We start from the raw sequence: 10,001 nt of genomic DNA, 5'->3' as shown, positions 1-10,001 counted from the left end.
TATGCGCCTGTATACATTATCATCTATTATAACTTATTTTGCGTTATACTTATTGCATAATCATGTGTTACAGGGTGAAAATCTTGTCCGTATATCATCGCCATAAATACCTCACAACCCGCAGATTGTGTTTGTGGAATGATCCATCTACCCACAGCAGCAACATGCATGTATAGCGAGACCTAAATGACGTATGTGTTGTAACTAATTAATATAATACTGTAATGCAAATAACTATTCAGTAGCATTACACAACTGATATACTTTATAACTAGGATAAAATGATTATAATTAGATATACCATGTATACACTTTTACAATCTAGTCAAATATAAACTATGGATAAAACACTAGATATTCCTTATATACAATAAAATATGTATATTAATCAGCTGCATTTCTTATATGCAGTAACCTAGCATATCCAGATGGATTATCGTGGCCAAGAGGAAATGTTGCTATACTGCGAGAAAGCGATAGAGTGAGAAAGTGATAAAGCAAGAAAGTGATAAAGCAAGAAGGCGACAAAGCAATAAAGCGAGAAAGTGATAGAGTGAGAAAACAATAGAGCAAGGATGCCATAAAGTGAGAAAGTGATAGAGCAAGAAAGCGAGAAAGCGAGAAAGCGAGACAGCGAGAAAGCGACGTCCCCTCTCGGCCACCAGACGTGTGTGGGTTGCGCAACTGATCGTAGTCATAGCAACACTGTCCTAGTAGTATGCGTACACACTGTGAACGGTACAAGGGAGACTACTCCGTCGGAATCAGATACACTTCAGGTCGCTCATTGCACATATTCAGGTGAGGACTTCACCTGTCATATTAACACAGCAGTGAGGTAGAAGCGGTTCACTGTCAGGACTAACACAGTACAAGGGAGATTACTCCTGGAGTCACACTTCACAACCAGATACTTTCACATTGACGACACCCACATATCTTATAAATTACATGCAAATTTAAAGGGTACTACATAGATCAACAACTGAGTTGAGATAAACTGATGACAGTAAGTGTCTGAAGAGAGGGTTTTTGATGATGACCCTGCATATGGAGACGCTTAAATTCCGTTGCAACCCGCTGGCGTCTAATCCGTGACATCATGAAACAGACAGGTTAAATCAAGTCCCTCGTGTCAAATAGCCTGCTCGTTTACAGCCTAACAAGCGGCTGTTCAGTTATTCTCCAGTTCCATTTGCGCTCACGTTGTACCATCAGTCGCATTCCCAGTAAATCTACAGGTTAATGTTGAACCACATCATAGATCGTGATTGTCATCTTTGTTTCGTGTAACATGTCTGAGACACGGAGAAGGTAAAAAACGACATTGGCAGTCATTGACAGTTGTGAGGTGTGAGTAACCCTGATGTCAAATTCTGCCACATCCAAGTATTTACTGGGGTAATTGCTAACTGACTAATAAGACTTACACATGTAAAATAAATGGTAGAATGTTGATAAATGTAGTTTGTTGGAGAAATATATTCATTTAGCATTTTCAAACTTCTTCTACAACCTGTCCCCCCTACAATGAGAAATGGCATTTTCGATTTCCAAGAAATGACATGTTGCGCTGATTTCCAAGAAAGGAAATGACAGTGTGTACCAGGTTGCGATGAAATTAAAACAAACATCTTTGGACTAAGTTTGAAGGGTTATTTGTCAGTTTCTTTTTGAAAAACTGTGTGAAAAACTACCTTTGACCCCTTTTCAGAATGTTCTGAGATAGCGGATCTTTTGTACCCTGCATTGCAAGAGAGCCCCGTTTTCAAAGCCTTGTTGCCGTCATGGTAGAATAGATAGTTATAAGCCTTTTGTGTGTTGAAATCGTATGTAGTCCCTCTGCAGAGTAGATACCTCTTATCTGTATATTTGCTAAAGCGCTGGGTTCTAAATTAAAATAAAAGGTATCTACTCTACAGTGGGACTTCATTAAATTTCAGAACACAGTAGGTTTAACTCCTAATTGTCCACTTTTCCATTGGACATGAAATCCAATTTTCAAAGATTCGTTTTACTCAAGGTCAATGTACGAATTTACAACAAAAATAGTGTTCTTCTTCATGGAACAAAGAATTCATTTACTCTCATCAAAATATCATGGCATCAATAACATTGCAAAATTCTAAACAGTTTTATACTGTTGTATTATCTGTATGTATACATGTTCTATTGTTGTCGGGTGTTGGTATAGCCTAGTGATTCACAACGTTCGTTCGTCATACAGAAGGTCCGGGTTCGATTCCCCAATTGTTATAATGTGTGAAACTCATATACTGTGACCACTCTTTGATTTGACTCTAATCTTGCTCAATGCCACGTGAAGCCATACTCTTTCACTCTTTAATATTATATTACCTCTTTGTACTAAATAAGTTCTTGGACGAATGGAAGAGCAGCCAGGACATATTTCTCATTCTAATACATGGTACCAGTGAACGAAATATCTGAGAAAAGAAATCAACATAAAAAATGAAGATTACTTTATTTCATTGTTATCTGAATAGAGTGTTAAATGTTGGATTAAAGATATACAATGACTGGTCCCGTGTCGCCTTCGTTACTGTCATTGTCTTCGGACTGGTTACCTTGTATGTCCTGCAGGTTGTGTTGACAGTGGTGTGCTTCACCTTCATCTACTCCCACCTCTGAAACTGCATTCTCTCTAAAACAGACAAGGCATGAATGTTAGCAACATACCCTAATTACATCGATCTTCCATTTGTTTAATGGAGGTTTAATTAGTGGTGATGATAGTGATAAGTTAGACACAACACCGACCATAAAAAGAACATGTAAAAAAGCGCATGTTGTGAAACCATTACTGGCATATGACAACTTAGCCTTACTATCATAGGATAGAGCAATATCAATGTGTACTATCTGCTCAGTACGTACACTTTGGCTGAGAGACCTCAGGGTAGCAGCAGTAACCAACTGAACTTGCTGCCAGGATACAGATGACAAACACCACCAGGTACTTCACAGTACCTGTGGCGAGTGGAAATGAATCTGAAAGTAATATTAAATAAACATCTCATGCCAGTATGATACTTTTTTTATGGTGTCAATTCTGTATGTCTTTTTTTATTTCATTGCTTCCTACAGCCTGCATAGGGGATTAGTATAATCTTGAATAAACTGACCGCGTTTCGCTAACTTTCTCAAAGATGACGAACACAGTGTACCACGGCAGATGTTACAAACCAAACATAACGGTGGCTTTCTCAGTATTTTCACAAAAGCTTGCTATGAAATTGGAATATGTCATCATTTCAGAAACAACAACGGGTGTTATGATAAACATTTAAAACTTTCAGAACAATATGATTTGATTTATTCGTTATTCGACAAGGGTGAATTTTAAAAAATACTTTTTTTCGGCTCTTCATTGTATAGAAACATATTGTGTATGTCTAGAGCTCCACCTAAACAGAATCCAGGTAAATCAACAGAATGTTGTTTCTTAAAGCAGTTCCAGAACATCAGCATGGCTTACCTGTGTCACAGGATCCAGTGGAGCAATTAGCTAATGAGCCGTTGTTTGTGTAGTTGTTGCCACACGTGTATCGAGTGATATTGTTTTCCGGTAAACAAAAAACTCAAGTACGTGTCAATACTATCAAGACATACAGAACAGGATAGGTTACAATTATCTCCAGATAAACGATTGCTGCAACCATTGCAACAAGATTCGTTGCTTGGGGCACATGTGATGTTGAGACATTGCTCCAGGCATGATTCACAATTTGACTTAAAATGTCCAGGTGCACATCCTTCAATACACGCCCCTGCATGTTTACACCTTTGATGTTTGCAGTTAGAGTTGCATCGCCTTGAACACTTTAGGCCGTACCAGCCATCAACACAACCGTGAACACAATCGCCAGTCTGGCTGTGGCACTCAGGGGTACATGAGTCTCCCTCAGGACATTGTTCATCAGTAGACAGGGAGGGATCAGCTCGGCAGGTTTTACTGCATGTTTCAGTACAGTTGTCTCCATAGAATCCTTGTCTGCATCCCTGTTGGCAGCCACTCTCACATCCATCGACACAGTGCTCACACGAGGATCTACAGTCCAGTCCAGAATATGGAGGCTGACACTCCTCACACGTTCCTGTGATCCTGTTGCAGGACTTACATCTGCTTGAACATGTCTTATTATTCTCTGGCTTTGACGTTTTGAATTTACATCCTGCTCCATAGTATGAGTCGCTGCAACCAGAGAAACAAGTTCGACCCATGTGGCAAAACTCCCCATGACATCCACCAGGGCATCTGGTACAGTGTTCCTTGGTACTGTAACATGGCCTCTGGCAGTTTGGGCCTTGGAATCCTGGTATGCAGCCATCAGTACATGTCTCAATACCCCTGTCGAGGACCAGCTCACATGTGTGGTACCTGCACCTTCTGCTGCAAACATTCATGCACTTTGGGCCGAAATATCCCGCAGAGCATCGTGTGCTGCATCGGCCTGTGTTTACATCACACTCGGCACAATGCTGATTTTTCGTACAATTAGCACCTGGGAATGAAAACGTATTTCGTATCTTAATATTATGAAATATATTTGATGTGCTCATTACTAAAGTTACCAATTATTAGGGAAAGAAACATAAATTACTATCGTTACGAAATGTCCACTGCGGGAAGGCTGCCTGAACAGTCGTCACGCAGCAACAGCTTTACTTTCATGACGAATTTACACGGGGGAATAAGGCTCTTTTAGGGAATGAAATTAAGACGACATTTTTCATTTAACATGACATTTCTCAATCCTCATGAAATACAGTAGGAAATATGTATTGCATATCCTCGAAGGTAGTTGCCTGTATCTATCATATTTGTCAACAAACGTGAATAAGGACTGTAATGTGAGAATAAAGATTACCTGATGGGCTTGTGCGAAATGTATAAAGCATTGTCTAAAGACTATTTTGTTAATGGATGTATATATGGTAATAATGACCAAATATGACACGAAAAGTAATCAAACAGTCTATTCAAGAACTGGCTTCGATAATGCACAATGAATGAGAGTTTAGGTATGCATGTGTTGGAGGTATGCTATGTGAAAGGTAATGTTGGGATTGGTTTCTTGTAGAGACATACATTCAAAGACAACTGATTCTGTATGTGCTTAACCAGAATTAATTATACTCCCATAGCTTGTACCTCTGTTATTACCAGGGTGCAGAATCTTAGTATGCTGATTGCTTCTGAGCACTAATCACTTAACTTTAAATAAGACCATAAGCATACGGAGCATGTTGAATATCATCATGTATTAAAAAACACTTCACAGAATACATACTCCTTGTTCTTCCCGGCAATCAAATTTTATGCCTACAGCTAGTTTATCCCAATGAATATATTTCACACCCAACAACTCTTTTAAAAGTTCGATCCGTTTTATGTTAGTTTATAATACACATATTTGATTTGTCGTGTTATTGTTTGTTCATGTAACAATGTCATTGTCGCACGGTTGGTCAACTCGCATAAGGCGCCGCAATACGTTGTGCAGAGTTGCGTCCCTCTGGCGTGCCTCAAACTTATCATCATGGGTTCGATCTCAGATTCCCCCGATTATCTTTCTGAGTTTAAACATACCCGTGCTCATGGGTTTCGCCAAAGTGGCCAATGTCTAAGATCTGCATCCTTTCGAGTTTTCCTCCCGCATCAAGCTGTGATATAACTGCAATGCTGTTCAAAGCGATGTTAAACCTATCTCAGCCACTCTCCCATTATGCCACTGACATACGAATGCTAATACTTATGTTATAACCCACCAACTCATTCACTCACTCTTACCTTGTGTGTAAATGACCATACATGCCATTGCAAAGATCTGGAGAAGCAGCATGGTGTTCCTGAAAATGTATTAGAAATGCTGATAAATATTCAGTGCGGTGTGCAGATACATGTAGGCAATATGAATAAAAGGTTTAAGTAACAACCGTATTGATATACAAACAAAACTCACTCTTAATGACAATAATAATAAACCCTGACTCATTCAGACGAGCTTCACATGCACAGTATGGTTGTTTGAAGGCCTACTACTTGTTTAACAGATATTAGTTTCGCTGTTAAGGTCTAACGTTTTTTTCGCCTTCCAGGGTTAAACATGATATATTACTCACATCCATTAAGGAAACAGGGACAATTGCAAATGCATAATTAAGAGAAATGTCAAGGCAACCTGTACCTTGTTTCTAATCGTATTCCTGTTGTCTGTTGCTGTTATTTCCAGTTTCAAAAGGAAATTAAAAACACAACTGTTTCCTTCAGATGCAGTGATTTGGGGTTCTATTTATTAAAACGCAACACAATAGTTTTCCATATTGATATGTTTTTACGGGAGGAAATCCAAAATGCCACTAACATTCTCACAATTAGATGCTCGAAGTGTCATAACCACTGTTCAAAAGTCAAAATGTCAAAATGACATGAAATACTTGTAATAATAGTACGAAATAATGTTCTCAGATACATATAATGCTGTTCAAAGTGGTGTGAAATACTTTTCAAAGGGTCATGAAATACTAAAACTGTGTTCAAAGTGTAATGAAATAATAGTTAAATGGTCATAAAAGTGTGTTCAAAGTGGTATGAAATACTAGTTATATGGTCATAAAACAGTGTTCAAAGTGGTGTGAAATACTAGTTAAAAGGTCATTAAACTTTTCAAAGTAGTATGAAATATTAGTTAAATGGTCATAAAACAGTGTTCAAAGTCGTATGAAATACTAATTTAATGGTCAGAAAAGTGTGTGCAGAGTGTAATGAAATACTAGTTAAATGGTCATAAAACAGTGTGCAAAGTGTAATGAAATACTAGTTAAATGGTCATAAAAGTGTGCGCAAAGTGTAATGAAATACTAGTTAAATGGTCACAAAAATGTGTGCAGAGTGTAATGAAATACTAGTTAAATGGTCATAAAAGTGTGTGCAAAGTGTAATGAAATACCAGTTAAATGGTCATAAAACAGTGTTCAAAGTGGTATGAAATACTAGTTAAATGGTCATAAAAGTGTGTGCAAAGTGTAATGAAATACTAGTTAAATGGTCATAAAAGTGTGTGCAAAGTGTAATGAAATACTAGTTAAATGGTCATAAAACAGTGTTCAAAGTGGTATGAAATACTAGTAAAATGGTCATCAAAGTGTGTGCAAAGTGTAATGAAATACTAGTTAAATGGTCATAAAACAGTGTGCAAAGTGTAATGAAATACTAGTTAAATGGTCATAAAAGTGTGTGCAAAGTGTAATAAAATACTAGTTAAATGGTCATAAAACAGTGTTCAAAGTGGTATGAAATACTAGTTAAATGGTCAAAAAAGTGTGTTCAAAGTGGTATGAAATACTAGTTAAATGGTCATAAAAGTGTGTGCAAAGTGTAATGAAATACCAGTTAAATGGTCATAAAACAGTGTTCAATGTGTAATGAAATACTAGTTAAATGGTCAAAAAAGTGTGTTCAAAGTGGTATGAAATACTAGTTAAATGGTCATAAAAGTGTGTGCAAAGTGTAATGAAATACTAGTTAAATGGTCATAAAAGTGTGTGCAAAGTGTAATGAAATATTAGTTAAATGGTCATAAAAGTGTGTTCAAAGTGGTATGAAATACTAGTTAAATGGTCATAAAACAGTGTTCAAAGTATAATGAAATATTAGTTAAATGGTCATAAAACAGTGTTCAAAGTCGTATGAAATACGAGTTAAATGGTCATAAAACTGTGTTTAAAGTGGTATGAAATATTAGTTAAATGGTCATAAAACTTTTCAAAGTGCAATGAAATATTAGTTAAATGGTCATAAAACAGTGTTCAAAGTCGTATGAAAAACTAGTTAAATGGTCATAAAACTGTGTTTAAAGTGGTATGAAATATTAGTTAAATGGTCATAAAACTTTTCGAAGTGTAATGAAATACTAGTTAAATCGTCATAAAACTGTCTTAAAAGTGGTATGAAATACTTGTTAAATGGTCATAAAATAATGTTCAAGGTGGCATTAAATACTGATCTTAGTGTGATTTGAATGAACACACACTCACTACATGTACCATTCGTTTGGCACGTGCCATTAGGCCAAAGCTCAAGGTCTCGAGATATAAAAATAATCTCATTTGAAAATGTTTAGTCGTTCCCAAAAAGGTTTTCGTTTCCTCCTTTCGATGAAACAAAACATGTTTTGAAGCATTGGCCTCTAACCACAATTCAAAATGTATAACTATGATACTTGATAGCTGTTACATCTTGCAAGTTGGTCCCACAAGCATAAGTGTAATTGGAGTGATTGAGATTATAGTTCGTATGGCCTTCTTTTCTGAAAAAATTACAATCCCACCCCATTCTATTCTACACCATATCTCACCATTCCATACCAACAATACCATACCATTCCACAACCATACAATACAATCCCATGTCACACAATGCCTTACCAATCCCATATTTTGACTTGTACCATATGTTCCCGTGCTTTTTTACATTAACAACTCTGTTGCCTTCGCATGTGCTTGTGACGGGTGCCACAGGTGGGGCAAATTATATCACACTCACCTTTTCACCTGGTATCATTACTATTTGTTAGTGATTCATAAACACATGCACATGATAAAGTCGGAATCGTACAATCGACGCTGCTTTTAGTAAAGATTTATTGTTGCCATGGAATGGGTTTTGTTGCTTTATTTTTATAAAACCTGCTCCAATGACGTTGTTTAATGCCGTGTGTGTGTGTTTCATGAAGCCTAAACCCATGACGTTTAAATGCCTTCATGAAGCCTACTTCCATGTTTTGATCACACATGAGTACGTCACGCCTATGTGATGTAGTGATCAGGGTTTTGGACGAAAACGTCTGGTGTAACCTTATCACTGACATGAGATGTAAATAAGTTCAATACTATTCAAGTGCATAATGAAACAATTCAGAAAGGAGGGGAGCACAATTTGTGCTCATGGGAATGCCAACTTCTTGCCTAAATGTATTGAAATAACTTCACATACTGTTTTGTCAGCAGATTTCAGATGATATTTGCATTTTGTTTGACACATTTTTCTGAACCTTTGAAGATGAAGATACAACTCTATTGATGGTCACCATTGATCAAGGAATGAAATATTGTTCCTTGAAGTTTGTCGTGTGGGATACACGGTAGTATACAAAACTGAATAATGAAATCAACCCTGGTTCTTTTCCGAGATTGCAAAATTTCAAGGCCTCTCTCTCTCTCTTTTTTCTAAGTCTCTCTACATATATCGTCAACTCTCTCTCTTTTTGTGTGGGATGTCAATGTATTGAATCCAGTACTGAAGAGCAATGGACATGTCTTCTAGTTTTAGAGTCAAGTGGATGACAGCTTGCTTGGACACAATGTGTTTATTCTGTTGGCCCATCTTTGGCATAGGCTTCGACAGCATCCACAATGAACTTAAAGTTGTGATCACAATTGGTAGCAGGAAGTTCACGATATTTTGGTCAATATTTGAATAAGTGACGAAAGATTTTACTGTCAGCACTACTGAAGACACCAGTGATAGAATGACCAATAGGTTGGTAGCAGTTTGATTATTCTTGTAAGTCACAAGTATTAATTAAGAACTGTATTCATGACAACAGTGTTTTTAGCGCTCATAAGCATAAGAATTTGGATTTCCATCGAAAGCATTTTTCTGTTGACCCTGGAGGACTTTTGTGTAGTCAAAAAATTAGATGCAGTGGTGTCAATACAGAAGTTTGATTAAATTGGTGCTTCTTGATTTTGAAATTATGGGAGGGTGAAACTGGAGATACATTTGTTTCTGAAGCCTATATTAAAATCCATGCACTTGTTGGCAAATTTCAAATGTATGAACGCCTTGATCGTTATCATCAGTTGATTCATTTGATATTCGTTGGTCCCCGAATCGTTTTTTTAGAGGTTTTGAATAATTTCATTTTGGAGCCTCTGGAAGATGGTGAAAGCAAACACATAATAAGATACTGCAG

General features: G+C 37.1%; 1 pseudogene; it reads right to left on the bottom strand.

The window, feature by feature from the left end:
• Nucleotides 1-2,887: 2,887 nt before the first annotated feature.
• On the bottom strand, nucleotides 2,888-5,852 carry LOC139448329 (scavenger receptor class F member 1-like; annotated as a pseudogene).
• Between the last annotated feature and the right edge of the window lie 4,149 nt (nucleotides 5,853-10,001).

This window comes from Haliotis cracherodii, unplaced genomic scaffold (genome assembly GCF_022045235.1).
Source record: "Haliotis cracherodii isolate W230 unplaced genomic scaffold, xgHalCrac1.p SCAF_7, whole genome shotgun sequence".
In the NCBI taxonomy this organism is placed as follows: Eukaryota; Metazoa; Mollusca; class Gastropoda; order Lepetellida; family Haliotidae; genus Haliotis; species Haliotis cracherodii.
This window is presented reverse-complemented; position numbering and strand designations above follow the sequence as displayed.